At 39.3% G+C, this 15,526-nt stretch overlaps 1 long non-coding RNA gene across 1 annotated transcript in view; it reads left to right on the plus strand.

Moving 5' to 3' along the window:
* The first annotated feature begins 11,785 nt into the window (after positions 1–11,785).
* The window catches only part of LOC127658181 (uncharacterized), a 29,954-nt gene continuing 26,213 nt past the window's right edge, over positions 11,786–15,526 (plus strand). The window contains exon 1 of the long non-coding RNA XR_007972367.1: positions 11,786–12,192. This is a non-coding gene — a long non-coding RNA (uncharacterized LOC127658181). The remainder of the gene's footprint in view (positions 12,193–15,526) is intronic.

The following is a 15,526-nucleotide window of genomic DNA, read 5'->3' on the forward strand; positions in this document are numbered from 1 at the left end:
AAATCAGCTGCAAAACACTCCGAATATCTTTCTTCATATAGCACAAGGCTTGTTTTTGGGAGTAAATATTCACTATTTTTTATACAGATTCAATTATCCCTAGAAATCTGTTAATCTCAGTGACTATAGAATTGTAATATCTATAAAAAGTAGTGAACATTTACACCCAAAAACAAGCCTTGTGCTATATGAAGAATAATATTTTGAGTGTTTTACAGCTGATTTCATGTCTCTAGGTCAAACGGTCATTGAGTTTAATGGAATTAGAATATTACGAGTCTTGTGTCATGAAAAGGATATTTTTAAGAACATATCTTATTTTGTTGTGATGTCATAATATCAAATGGTTAAATCGTTTAATTGATTTATAGTGCTAATAAATTAATTTAATTAGTTTAATTCAGCTTTTTGCTTGGCAAAGTAAACCTATTCATGCATTTCCAAGTTGGTTTGGCTTGAATATGAGTCTTGTCACGAATGTCAAAATATAAAACTAAGTTTACTGCACTAATGTTATGGGTATATTGCACATATCTAATATTTTATTGTGTTAACTTTGAACAAAAGCTGTTGTGTGCAGTATAGTCTATATTCGAATGCTAATATTAGGAATGAGTTGCAATCGAAAGTAGCATGATCTGCAATTCATCAGCAATATACTCTAATGCAAAAGGCAAAATACACATATTTCAAAATTGAGTTATAACTGAAATCGGGTCTCGGATTATGATCTGTCTTGTGTCAGATGGTTTGGCTCAACTATGCTCATATTACAACAAACAGAGTGTGACAATTGGCTGTACAATTAAAATGAAGTTTGAAGCCATTTTTGTTCCTGTGTTGGCATAGTTACTATGTTTAACATTTGTAATGCAGTGTAGTCACAGTTTCCTTCCATCACCATTAGATGCTCAAATATGTTACAAGTATGAAATGTTTGCTCTGTGAGAGACAAGAGATAAGTTCAGTATTAGCATTATTCTTAATTCTATTTTATTTGATCTATGATTTTATTATGTATTTGTTTATAGATTCTTTTTAAAGAAATATCAATATAATGATTAACAATATAAATATTTTAATAAATACAAGCAACCATAACAACTAATAAATAGCATTCTTTACATTCAATTAAATTGCATTTGTGGTAAACAAAAGCCAGCAATGCACACATTTCCTAGATAATAAACCAATTATATGGAAAAAAATACAATAAATAACAATAACTAATAAAAATGTCATAACGACAATAATAACTTTTAATTAAAATATGCTTATTTTATTTAGAAATCAGTAATAAACGCGGGCTAAGTGAGCAGTCGCATTAAACAGCGCGCTGTCCCTCTCCGCCACTCGCTATTTAAAGCCACGCTGCTGCTTTCAAGTCAAGTATGTCTATGCGGGCTTGAAGGATTATTTGTTTTTTTTGGCAATTCTTTTCTTTTGTTGTTGGTAGATTTGTTTTCTCGTTATTAGTTGACTCCGAGGGACTGTGTCTGCCTGGAATCACTTCCAGGTGTAACGTTATTGCAGTTAACTCTGTATTTGGTGTGAGTTTCTGCTACGGTCATTGTGTTTTTGTTCATTGTTTGTTTGGATGTGAACGTGAGTGTTTAGAGTGTTTTTTACTTTGGGTTGTTTTGGGTCAAGGTAAATATTGTTGTCTTTTTTTTGTGTCGGTCACGTTGGACTGTTAAGTCAATAGACCGACCTTTAATGCATTTTGTTTATATATTTTTTTGTTGTTAAATTAACCTGTCCTGTTTATCGTGCATTTATTATTTGATTCTGATTGGCCGGTCTGCCTGCAATAACCTCTGGGCGTACTGCAGTTCATTCTGCGTGGTGTTCCTGCAGCGGTCATTGTAATTGTTTATTGTTTGTCTTTACTCTGTTAATAGTATTTATATTTTGTTTATTTTGGGGTGCATTGTAAATTGTTTTTTTTTTTTGGTTTTCGTTACGTTAAAGTCAATAAATTGACTTTGAATATTTTGTTTTGTTTTATTTGTTTACTTAAATTATTTAGTTTATTAATTATCTATATTCTTTTTCTCTCCTTTAGGAGCTGAGGACTTCCTGGAGCGGGCTGGTTGTCTGTCTCACTGCAGGTTTTGTTACACTAAGAGTGTTAGTGCAGTTTCATTATTGCCGTGTCATTACCTTTGGCTATTTGCAGTGAATTTGGTGGGTGTAAGTTGGGTTGGTGTGCTTCTTATGGTGGACCTGCTGCCGGCACACTAGCCTGCTCCTGTCCGGAAGCCTCAGCCCCTGTGAGGGTGTATTGTGAATTTCGTGAAGGTGTATTATGAATCTTGTGAAGGTTTATTGTGAATCTTGTGAGGGTTTATTGTAAATCTTGTGGAGATTTATTGTGAGTCTTTATTATTTTCTTGACTCTGTTCAATTCAATCATGACCCATGTGAATTACTGGTTTTAAATCATTATTGATCAACTTTTAGCGTTAATAAAACCCTTTTTTGTACGGAAGCCCATGCCTCTTGCCTTTTCTAGGTGGAACGTATTTGTGACCGATCACGGAAAGTAGGGACACAAGTCGGTTTTGGGGCATTTTGAGTTATTCACAGATTCTGAAAGTGTAGTCTCCAAGCTTTCCAACGATTTGTAACACATGGAAATCTGACAATATTTGGAGAAGTTGTGGCCATTTGAAGGTAGGCACTCAAAAAAGCTAAAAGGGGAGAAAACGGCCTCAAAAGATTGTGCAGTTCTCACTTCTCTCTGCTGCTGGGAGTGACAATAGGGCTCATTTACATCTCATTTAGATAAACCATACCCCTGTAAAGCTCCCCCTGTAAACATGGACTAAACATGAGATAACGTGTACGTGTTCTTAGAATGAACAAAAAGCGACAAACTTTGATGTTTATGGAAACTCACCCCATAAGAAACAGAAAAGTATTCTTGCAGATCTCGTTGCCTCCAATGAAATAAGTCGTTCGGGCACACTTTCTCTTTGTCGGGTCTTCTTTGTGGATGTAACCATCTCCGAAGTTTGCACTGTGCGTCTGTTTGCCTCTAAATGTCCAATAATTCGCATGACGCCAGTCCGATACATTCTTCCTCGTCTTCATCTTCGCTCAGTTGTAGATTAGGGATATTATTCAGTCTTATCATGCCACTTTCATCGTCGCTCAGATCGTCTTCAGAATCAGTGAGCAGCTTGTTCATAAGCATCCGGCTTGTCGAAGAAGTACTTCAAAACATTTTCGTTGTAACGGCCACGGTTCAGCTCGTCTCGCGACATTCTTTGCGGCGTCCATCTTCATTGAATTTTGATATCAGATAGAGCCGGCTAGAGCTGCATAATAAGTAGCCACGCTGTTAGGGGCGGGGCAAAAGCGCCGCGGCTATTCAGTACGGAAATACACACAGACAATGACACGCCCCTACTGCATGCTAGAATCTCCGAAAAACAAGCCGATTTCAACCTCAAAATGTACGCTTTTAAATATACCAATACTGTTATCTCAAACATGGAGAGGCTTCTTCATGATCTCAACTAACAGATTCTGCAAAAAAGCGGAAATCACCAATTTTGGAAAAAAACACTTGTTTCTCATTTTGCTCACAAGTTGTGCTGCCGACTTGTGTCACTGGTTTCCGTGACGGGTCACATTTGTGTGCTTTATTTGGGTTGTTGTCCCCGTTAACCTGGGGTGGCGTAGTCGCTAAAATTGAGCCACTTGCTACAGAGGCATAGCAGTTTGTTTCATCAACAATTTCCTCAATTAGCTCCTCAGTAAGGAACATCTTTAAACATTGGACTTCATTGGGTGATTCTGGAGGGTTTTACACGCCACAAGTCCGGTCATCAAATGCAACCCCAGGTCCAGGATGGGTAAAATTACTGGTAGAACTCCAGCAGGAAGAGCTTAACTCCTCCACCTCCCTTGGTGTTGTGTTTACAGGCGTAGGAGCAGTTGCTGAGGCATTTTCATCCTCAGCATCAAGGGCTTGGAGGTTGGGGGGCATCTCCTCATCTGTGTCACTTCCCTCATTGTCAAATCTTCCCTCTTCCTCATCAGTATTAAAAAATATTTATCTGATCTCCTCATCTGTAATTTGTTTTCTTTTAAAGACATAGTTTTCTGTGGCAATTGTGTAAATAAAACTGTAAATATAGTGTGTGTGCGTGTGTGTGTTATATGACGAGCTCCGATACGAGTCTGAGGTAAATGTGACGTGCTGTGATGTCACTGGGGGGGGGCTAGTGATAGGCTATGGTCATAGCCATTATGTTTTTTTTTTAAAGTGCAGGGATGTCTGAAAAAAATTATATATATTTACACAGATTCACAATTAAAAATAATTAACAGCATATGTTTCATGTGAATAAAACTTTGTGTTTGAAATTTGATAGTTTTTCTCGCTGTTGTCATAGACATGAGGAGTGTGTATATATGCGCTGGAAAATTGTATTCCAATACTTCTGTTTATTTGACTACAATAAAAATGAAAGACTGTTCGAGCAGCTGTTTTATACATAAATGACAAGCATTTTATCAGTCACTCTTTCTATAGCAATGCCAGCTATAAAGCAACGCAAAAGCAGATTTGGTGAGTTTATCATCTAGTTTGATGCTGTAATATGCGGTGTGTGGATATGGAAAGTAAACTTATATCGTAAGTATTCTATGTTTGTTTGAATGCATACAACGTAAAATAAACATTTTCATGTGATTTGAAAAGACTGTTCGAGCAGCATTATGTGCTATGTTGCAACTAAACCATATGGCAGCTGATATGGTGAGTTTCAGTTAGTTTTGCACGGTTATACATTGTGTAAATTTGTAGTCTTGTGTTAGTTTGAATGCCTGTAACAAACATGTGGTTGAAAACACAGTTTAAGCATGTAAATGGCATTGCTTAGCCAATCCCCCTCTGTAGCAGTAGCAGCTAAACAGCGGGAATGCAGATTTGAATTTAAAAATATGGCCAGGACCTTACTCTCGGCTCCTCAGCTCAAAACCTGTCTGAACAGTTGCACGCTTCCCTCCCTTTTTTACCTGTATGTCCGGGGGAGGGACATGCAAATTCTGTTCACCAATTCTCATTGGTCTTTTCTCAAAGATAAGAGGTAACCGAGGCTCTCAAGAGAGACCACCAGTGTCACTACATTGACACAGTGTCTCGTTGCCTCCATCAGGGAACAGAGGTTACAACAGTAACCGAGACATATAGCAGTGCCTGTTTTTTATTGTTGTCATGACTAATGCACAGATCTGATATTTCGACACATACCTTATTTTTTTTTTTCCCCACACATTTTTGCATTTACCCAACTGTGTTTGCCCTCTGTAAAGGGATCAATGGAAAGGAGGAGGCGGGAACCGGCTTGATAATATAAATAATAGTTTAATGATAAACTTAAAAGAAGACACAAACACACATGACGGACATGTCCGTTAATGATCTCTCTCTCCCGCACCATCCTCTGCAGTCGACCTTTAACCCTCACGGAGGCATAATTAGCCTAATACGGGACCGGGTGTGTAGGATCACGACCCGGCCCCGCCCTCCGCCCTGCCACACCCTCATATGAAGGGGATATTGACCATGAAACCATTGCCACTCTTGCACGCAGACCCAGTAGTATAATTTACTGTAGCAATTTGGCCGTGTACTCACAGAATGACAAAGAAACAGAACTGCAGAACTATAAATGCCAACAGCGTAGCCTCCACACAGAAGTATAAACCACTGTCATGCCAAATTCTGTCTCCTTAGAATGGTTATGGGTAGGTGTAGGTGTAGATTTTAGGAATAGGGACCAATCAGGTAGCCGGAAGTAAGAATGTGTTGGGCAGTAAGATTTCAGCTCAACAAGACCTTTTAGTGTTTTGCATCAAAGTAATATCATTAAGAAATTTCAGTCATTAGCATGCTAATGTGGGAATGACATATTTATAGCATATTGGTCTTGGCAGACTAAATCTGATACACTGCTGCTGCAGAGCAAGTACGGAGATTGAGAGAAACTGCTAAAAAATACACAAACATACTGAGTTAAGCATATGGAAGTGCTGCTGCTTCACAATTAGACAGAAAGCAAGTCATGTTGCATTGACCATATATGACAATGATGTTACAAACAATCCCCATGAAGCAGATCTAGACAAGTGGTGGTGGATGTTTTTAGAGAAAAACGTTCGCAGCATACTGCAGTACAATCAGCTTATCTGCAAAGCTGAGCAATTTTAGGCATTCATTGGAAATAATAATGAACATAAAATGTTCAAAAAGGTGAATAAAGTGTCCATGGGGAAATAGTGTCCAAAAGAAAGGGGGATCTGGCATCCTTGTATTGCATTGGGGCTCTGTGTACGAAGGGGGAGTGACCATAGGATGGTCCAGAACTATACAACAGCCGTACATGCTCCCTTCATAAAGTTCCGGGAAACAAGTGGTGTCGGCTTCCGTGATGGCCTGGATTATGTGCCTTGGCCTGTTGTCATTGTCATTTTTTATATTTTTTGCAACCTGAGAAGCGTTTTCTGAAACAATATCCTCTCTTAGCACAGACACAATCATAATTAAAACACATGACTTTAAAAGAACATGTGATGAAAAGGGAGGCAAGCAGTGCTAAAGGAATAAAGATTAAGAAAAAACTCTAGCTCACATTACACCCAATAAACTGACTGATATACAAAAGAAAATGTATTAAAATTATATTTAGTGGCTAAGACACCATAACTAAACTATACACTATCTGAACACAAAACTTATGGGATGCCACTCACCAACAACCTAATGCATCTAATACAGAGATCTGAAACCTGTTTGCTGTCACATGATTTACATACCTGTCTGCATTTACCGTACCCAATGTGCAGAAATATGTACAAAGAGTGACTGGAATAACTTTATCTCAGAGTGGAAAAATAGGCACATTACGTACAACAGAATGTTCAAAAACATGATTCTGTACAGGTTTGTGTGAGGAACAGACCAATAGTCACTGATCTTCCAATGCTCTGAAATCTCTTTCGCATTCTGAGTTCAGATTAAAAAATGGCACATCGGCATGCTGTGCAAGGTTTAACGTCATTGATAGGTTTGACACCATTCTACACATTCTAGCATGTGTTGAATTAAAATATATTTCATTCAATAAGTGTGAAATGTAAAATGAGATTTGAAACCTCATTGTATGGCTTCCAGACTGATCTCATTGTGTATTCAGTGACAGTAGGTCGAAAGTTCTGCTTAAATTTGTGTCAGTGCCAGTGGGTGAAGCTGGAAGTGTTGATCCAGTTTCCAGGTGAAATGTCCAATGGGTTAAGCAGTCACAGCTACCCTAGTTATCTCTAACTCTAACATCAGCAGCTCGGAGTATCATTGAAATGTATTTTACAGCTGTATCGACACCTTCGTTACACAGGACTAAAATGTATGATTTAATAGAAACATTAGAATCAACAATAATAACCACCATTATAAAAGCAATGTTCTCCATCATAGACATAATCAGGAAAGATACCAGTTCTATCGGGAAGACACGCAGGCTTGAGTGAAGTTTAAGATGCCATTTATTTGATAAATGTAAAAAAGAGTAATGTCTCTCTCTTTGGCGTAGGCCCCGTCCGGCGATCCGAGGGAGTTGTGCCCGGAACCGTCATATCCTGCCGGAGATAGGAGGCAGGGGCGAGGAGCCTACCCCCGTGCGGGACAGGGCTCAGCTGGTGGTGGTGGGGTGGCGGAGGTTGCCTGTGTTTTAGCGCACTGAAACAGCAATGTGATAGATTGTGAGCAGACTTATAAAGCAATGGCTTACATGCGATTGGCTAGGAATTACCTCGCTAATGAAGTGATGATGTACAGCTGCTAGTCTTCCCGCTAGAACTACACTGCACTACGTTGCACTTCCATTTACCATCGTTACCTACTCATTATGAAGAGAAACATTCCATGTCCACAGTTTTCCAAACACTTGACCCTGCCATGATGATTCTAATTACCACTGGACTGTTTTCTGCTTAAGGTTTCCAGAAGAAGCAAAATAAAAAATACCAATACGATCATAATCTAGACAGAGAACAACAACCTAGGTCCATATCCAAAAAATTCACAACAGGCTTCTGTTATGAATTGTGGCACACTTTAGCATTCAGAAAAAGTGGATATTTGGCTGCCATTTACCTTATTAATGTGACATCTTTGTATGATGGCCAAAACCCATATATCTTCGGTGTGCAGCACTGTGGCATAAGGCAAAAGATGGAGAAACTTTTGTATTGATTTATAAATTGATACTGCTGCCAATTTGTATTTCTTTAAATAATGGTAGGTCTTTCAAATGAATGGGAAAAACAGGGAAGAACACTAGTTTTTGCCACTGATCTATAATATAGAACTGGATTGCTGATGCATCAGTAAACTGCTAACAGGAGGATAAGCCACTGGAAGTGTTCGAATGGCCAAATTGGTATCCCTTAATTAAAATAGGGCCTCAATGTGCTTACATGGACACTATAGAAAGCTGTTTATTGCAATACTCGTAAATGCCGCAGATGACTGCCAGAAGTTCGCAGCTCTTCACCGGTAGTGGTGAACCACCTTTGTCAACAAGTTTGCTGCAAAGCTGATTTGCTTGTGAAAATGATCTGTGGCGATCATGTGTAAACACAGTACATACCGTTCATAACGAGGGAAGTAAGCTATCAATGACAAGAAAGGCACTTGAAAAGCTAGAAATACCAGTAAATTAAGAACTGTGGAAAAGTGACAGACAGAAATATTTCCTCATAGTGGTCATTGCATTCCCCACAAGTTTACCTTGGAGCTAGACTTCTGGTTAAGCCCATCGGAGTATCTGTTAGATATGGAAATGTTACTCTTAAAATGGTAGGATAGGTGTAATGCGTCATCTTTAGTAACTCTCTCATTTTCCTCAGCACTGTATTTTGTACCGGCCGAGAAGTGCGTCCTTGCAGTACATATGCCCGCAGTATGCGATTCAGCCCTTTGGGAATGTCTTTTAGGAGTGACCAGCTGTGAATATGTGTGCAACACGTCAATGAAATTGAGTAGAATTTATAGCCTCTGTTGGTGACATCATCAGAATGCTCCAGTTCTAGGGCTATAAATAGATGCGCCACAGGTGCATCATCAGGTATTTGTCTGAAGAGCAGTCTTGGGACATCCTCAGTGCTGCAATGAAGCACAGCATCTCATTCCGCTTTTTCAGGGAACAAGGGTTACAGCAAAGTAACCCAAGACGTTCCCTTATCAAAAGCTGCACTTAATGCTGTGCTTGATTCAGAGCTTTGGGAACGAGAATACCCACGCGCCGCACTGTGGATGTCTGGACCCCTTATGGTTGTGTTGCGTATGCTCACAAGTGCACGAGAGGTCTCAGACATGAGCTTGTGATGTTGACTCAAGGATATAAGAGCCTAGATGGACATGAACATCCAAACTATAAAACCTTATGAATGTGTGCGGAGAGGACCAGCCTGCCGCATCCATAAGAAAAACCATCTTTAGAGTCAGGAGCTTGTCAGACACTGACTCAATTCAAAGGGGGTCTCAACCAGACCCTCAAGGACTATAGCTAAGTCCCATGAAGGGATCCTGGTCCTAACAGGAGGCCTCTCCATGACCAAAGCAAGTGAGCAAAGGATGCTTCCCTAGAGGTACTCCGTCGATTAAGGCGTGGCAAGCCGATACAGTGGCCATATAAACCCTGAGAGTGGCGGGGTATGTGCCTGCTGATAATTTTTCCTGCAGAAAGTGCAGAATTGAAGCAATCTGGCAGTTAAATGGATCTGTATTACGTGTAGTACACCTTTCAAAGACACCCAATTTATTGGCATAAGTTCTAGTAGAAGGAGCCCTAGCACTCAGAATGGTCTCAATCGCTTCAGGTGAAAACCCAGTGTACCTCAGTTGGTACCCTTCAGTGGCCAAACATGAAGGTTCAACTCAGGCCGGGGATGAAATATTGTCCCCTGCACTTGAGACAAAAGGTCCCTCCTTATCAGTATTGCCCAAGGCGGACCTTTGAGAAGAGCTATTATCTATAGTGGCACCATCAGTCGGAGGCAAGACCGTTGTTGGCAAACTCTGGCTAGAACACCTGGGAGAAACTGGAGGGAATGCATACAGGCGCATTTTGGACCATGTATGTGCCACTGCGTCCAGACTAGGGCTGTGCAATATGAACAAAATAATCACATTGCGATTTTTTTATGAATATTGCAATTGCGATTTTATTTGCAATTTTGGCAATTGTTTTTGCTTTTTCAAACATTCTAAATGTATTCAGTGCACAAGAAGTGCATAACAAAACATTTCACAATGAAATAACATTAGTGTTAACAGTTTGATAAACAAAACTGTAATATTTAAAACAGACAACAAAATAAATTAATGTTAACTAACCTAAATTCCAGTCATAACAATAAAATTAAATAAAATATTTTTCAGTGCACACATTTCACAATGAAAAAACATACTGTGTACAGTAGTATTAACTGCTTGATAAACAAAATTGTCATAAATTGTGTCAGACAACAGACAATTAAGATGAACTAACCTAAACTCCTGTCATAACAATAAATAAAAACTAACAGAATTCAAAACCAAAACCTCTTAAAGCATACCTGTCAACACTCCCGTTTTTCCCGGGTTTCTCCCGTTTTTTAGCCCTATCTCCCGGACCCCTCCCGGTTTGTTATTTCTCCCGGGAAACTCCCGTAATTTGCATGGCCCAAACTCCTTTATGAATAATCGCCGATTATTATTATTAATCGGACCAATATGTTTGTCTAATGTTGATCAGTTGCCAGATTGTATTAAATGCATTATATTCACACAATCCACACACACCATTTACAATTTCAACCCATTTGTCACCTCAACCTGGCAACCTAGTATAACCCAGTTGCGCAGTCGCGGAAAGTTTAACCCAAAGCGAGCCGATAGACATGATGGCAGGTGAAGGCGGTGTCCCCGCAAAGAAACTGAAGTACAATTGTAAATTTCAACAATGTTGGACGCTAACAATGTACGTGCATCTTACCCAGTCATATAGACAACCTCCACGCTTTTTGTAAGGTATGTCGCATTGATTTTAATGTAGGCCACGGCGGAAAAATGACATTAGCCAGCACATTAAAACACAGCGGCACCATCAGCGCAGAAGAGGCAAGTATAGGGCACACAGGCGATCTCATCCTTCATCACGAAAGGACAGACAGAGAGTTACAGAAAATCGCATGAGCATGAATAACTGCACTCTTTGCTCTCTCCTATCCTGCAAAATAAACCACACCGGTTTGGTTTCAAAATACACTCCGTCCAAGAGGGCACTGAGAGCAGCAAAATCTGCCACATACAATTACAACACTTCAAAAAAAAAGTGAGCACAATATTCATGTTTACAAAACATACTGTACTTATGTTTACAAAAGAGAGACAGTTATTGATGCTCAAGGAATGAACTGTAAATAAATGTGTTAAATTAGTTTGTACCACAGTGTTATGTGTTTGTACCAGTGTTAAAAACTGTGATGTTTTGTTGTAATAAAATGACAAATAAAAAAATTAAGAAATATTAATAAATTAAGTTATGTTTTCATTTATGGGTATTGCAATGTAAATAATACACTTAACACGTGCAGTACACTTAACAGCATGAGCCTACCTCTTACAGCATGAAGAGGTAGGCTCATAACAACCCCCCCAAAAAAAATCTCCCGGATTTTGAAAACCAAATGTTGACAGGTATGTCTTAAAGGTTTTTTGCAAGGAAAACCAGCATGTCCACCATTTCTGGTTTTAAGCTTGAACGGTGACATGTCACCACATTTCCCCCAGTACTAAACACTCTCTCTGAAGGTGAGCTGGTGGCAGGAATACAAAGATACTTTTGTGCAACCCTGCTCATTCTTGGGAAATTTATCTGATGGAGTCTCCACCATTTCAGAGGATCTTCCTCACTGTCAATGGATGGAGAAAGCAGGTAGCTATTTAGCTCAGAGGCTATGGCTTCTTCAAGTTGCAGAGCTGCTGGCATGGCTGATGTCGTTTTAAAGAAGCTTCCTAAGGACTTCCTTGCTTTTTTGCCTGGTGGAGGTAGATCGATGTCAGGATTCTCTCTGCTTGTGCTACTCCCAGATTCAGATGTATCCTTGACATACAGAGCAGAAATAATATTACAGGTAAATATTAAAAAGTCATAAAAAGAGTGTTTATCTTAAGAGATGACAGTTTCATCCAGTTTACATAAATTAACTCACCTTGTGGGAACTCGTATCCATATCAGACATGACCCTGGCCTTAATGTTTGGAAGTTTATCCTCATCAGTGTAGCTGGTTTTGAATCTTGGATCCAAAAATGTTGCTATGTCCAGAAGCTCTTGGGTAGTTTCATCCTCATAATGTTTGTTGATGTAGTTAAGAATTTTTGATTTTATAGTCTTTGTCAGGTCAGTATCTTCATTCTTCACTGCAAGTATCTTGGTGTTCAACAGATGAAGAACTGGTTTAACGTAGGATACACTGATGTAGTTTTCACTGGAAAGGGCATCCGTGAACTCCTGAAGTGGACCCAGTGCCTTACTTACAGATTCTAGAACATCTGTGTCTTGCCATTGTGGTACTAGGTGTCTTGTTTTACGGTCAGCTGAAAGGACCTGAGACAATGCCTTCTGTTGCTCCAAAACCCTGTCTATCATTTGTTGCATTGAGCCCCATCTTGTCGGGCATGATGTTATGAGGGCATGTTGGGGAAGCTGAAGTTCTTCCTGGGCTTCGGCTAACATCATCTTTTTTTCCAACTGTGGGAAAAATGTCCCACAATCTTTTTGCACAAGCCGTTGGCTCGGGAAATGCAAGGTTCATCCTTGATTGCATTTTCTTAAAAGAAATAATTGCAAAACATGATGAAAATGTGTAATATTGTAAGTATTGCATGCATTTAAATATAACTATTGGGTAATACTTTACAATAAGGTGCTATTTGTCAACAATTAGTTAAAGGTGCAATGTGTATTATTTCTGAGGATCTATTGACAGAAATGCAATATAAGATCCATAACTATGTTTTCAGTGGTGTATAAAGACCTTACTTAATGAACCGTTATGTTTTTATTACCTTAGAATGAGTCATTTATATCTACATAAGGGCGGGCACCCCCCTTAAATGAAGGTCGACATATTGTGACGTCATGTTTCTACCGTAGCCGACAGCGAACACACAGCGCTACAGAGTTTGCTATGTGGGGGGGAGATATGTGCTGCTGGTTACGTCGGCCACCGTAGCTTCTCCTTAGATTTTGAGAAGGGAGGGATAGGCCGTAAGTGGCTTTCTGTTTGCAATTCGCAAATCTCACCACTAGATAGATGCCGCTAAAAATCACACACTGCACCTTTAACGCATTAGCTAAAATGAACTAACAATGAACAATACTAATACAGCATTTATTAATGTTAATTCATGTTAATTTTAGGATTTACTAATACATTATTAAAATCAAACGTTGTCACTGTTAACATTAGTTAATGCACCATGAACTAACATGAATAACTAGTGTGAATTTGTATTTAATGTATTAGTATGCTAAAATGAACATGAACTAACATTAATAAATGCTGTATTAGTTGTTACATACTATTGACACGAACTAACATTAACAATAATTAATAAATGCTGAAAAACTAAATTGTTCATTGTTAGCTAATGTATTTAATTACTACTGTTAACAAATATCACCTTATTGTAAAGTTTTCCCAACTATTGTCAAGTTAAAAATACTAAAGTACATAACATTATAATACATTTTTATATTAAACATCTTTGCACAATTAGTTTATTAATTAAAAATATGCCCTACAAAGTAATATTCTTAATATGTAAAGTATAAATATATAATGTACAATAAACTCTAACTTACCAATTGCCAAATGTAGTCTGTGTCCGAAGCACTGCAATCGTGTCCAGTTGTTCAAAGTGACAGCCTTCACTATATTAGATCCATTGTCTGTGGTGATAGACACTTGTTGATCTTCACAAAGTCCCCATGATGCTAAAGCTTCTTTTAAACCGTGAGAGATATTTTCTCCAGTGTGATTTTCTGGAAAGTATGCTGTTTGCAAGCATCGACTTTTTATTTCATAGTTGTCATTGATATAATGGACCGTTAAACTCATATACGGCTCCATCGTTCTGCTGGACCACATATCTGTGGTCGTGGCGTAGAATTTCACCTTTTTAAGCTCGTATTCAACGCCCACCTTACATTTCTCATACATTTCGGGAATAGCAACCCGTGTGAAATGAGTGCGAGACGGCAGCTGGTATCTTTTGTCCAGTGTTTGAATTAGTCTTCGGAAGCCGTCTTTACTGACGATGTACGCAGGCACCATGTCTTTGCATATATGATTTGTGATTGCGTCTGTGATTTCTTTGTGCCGTTTTGATCCTTTCTCATAAGGCGTGACGCTTGCAAATGCTTGAACGATGGATACTTGTTCAGTTGGCTGGCTTTGAGGTGTGCTTTTGTCAGTTTCGCTGGACTTTGTCGACATGCATTGATCATAGAGCTTTTTATGGCGCTGTTTTAAGTGTTGAAACAGGTTTGTAGTATTGCCCCGCTTCGTCGCAATAATCGTTTCACAGGTCTTGCAAATTACCTTGCTCTGTGACACATCCTCTCCTGAATCCAAAATACTCCCAAACGATTGATGTTGAATTTCTCTTTGGCACCAAATCATTCTAACCCACATCCATATTTTACATTCTTTTCTCCCGCTCGCCTATTCTGCAACTTCTCCCGCTCAGCTCAGTCGTAATTTGAGCGGTGCGCTGAGTGGGCTCTGATTGGTTAACATCTTGCGCACAAGAATGTAAATATAAATTAATTAATAAAATCGCAGCCTTATGCGGTTTAGAAATCGCATGTGCTCAAATCGCGATTGTTTTGCGATTGCGATTAATTGCACAGCCCTAGTCCAGACCCAGGGCGGCTGGATGACTCAGAGAGTCAAAGTAGAGGGGACATTTTGAGGGTCTGTTATGAGGTGAAGATGTCTACTTCTGCTTCGTAAAATCTTAGCTATATTTGTTTAACTACCTCGGGTGGAGTTTCCATTCTCCCATCTGTATTTTTTGTTACACAGGACTAAAATGTATGATTTAATAGAAACATTAGAATCAACAATAATAACCACCATTATAAAAGCAATGTTCTCCATCATAGACATAATCAGGAAAGATACCAGTTCTATCGGGAAGACACGCAGGCTTGAGTGAAGTTTAAGATGCCATTTATTTGATAAATGTAAAAAAGAGTAATGTCTCTCTCTTTGGCGTAGGCCCCGTCCGGCGATCTGAGGGAGTTGTGCCCGGAACCGTCATATCCTGCCGGAGATAGGAGGCAGGGGCGAGGAGCCTACCCCGTCATGGGACAGGGCTCAGCTGGTGGTGGTGGGGTGGCGGAGGTTGCCTGTGTTTTAGCGCACTGAAACAGCAATGTGATAGATTGTGAGCAGACT

This window comes from Xyrauchen texanus, chromosome 17 (assembly GCF_025860055.1).
Source record: "Xyrauchen texanus isolate HMW12.3.18 chromosome 17, RBS_HiC_50CHRs, whole genome shotgun sequence".
NCBI lineage: Eukaryota > Metazoa > Chordata > Actinopteri > Cypriniformes > Catostomidae > Xyrauchen > Xyrauchen texanus.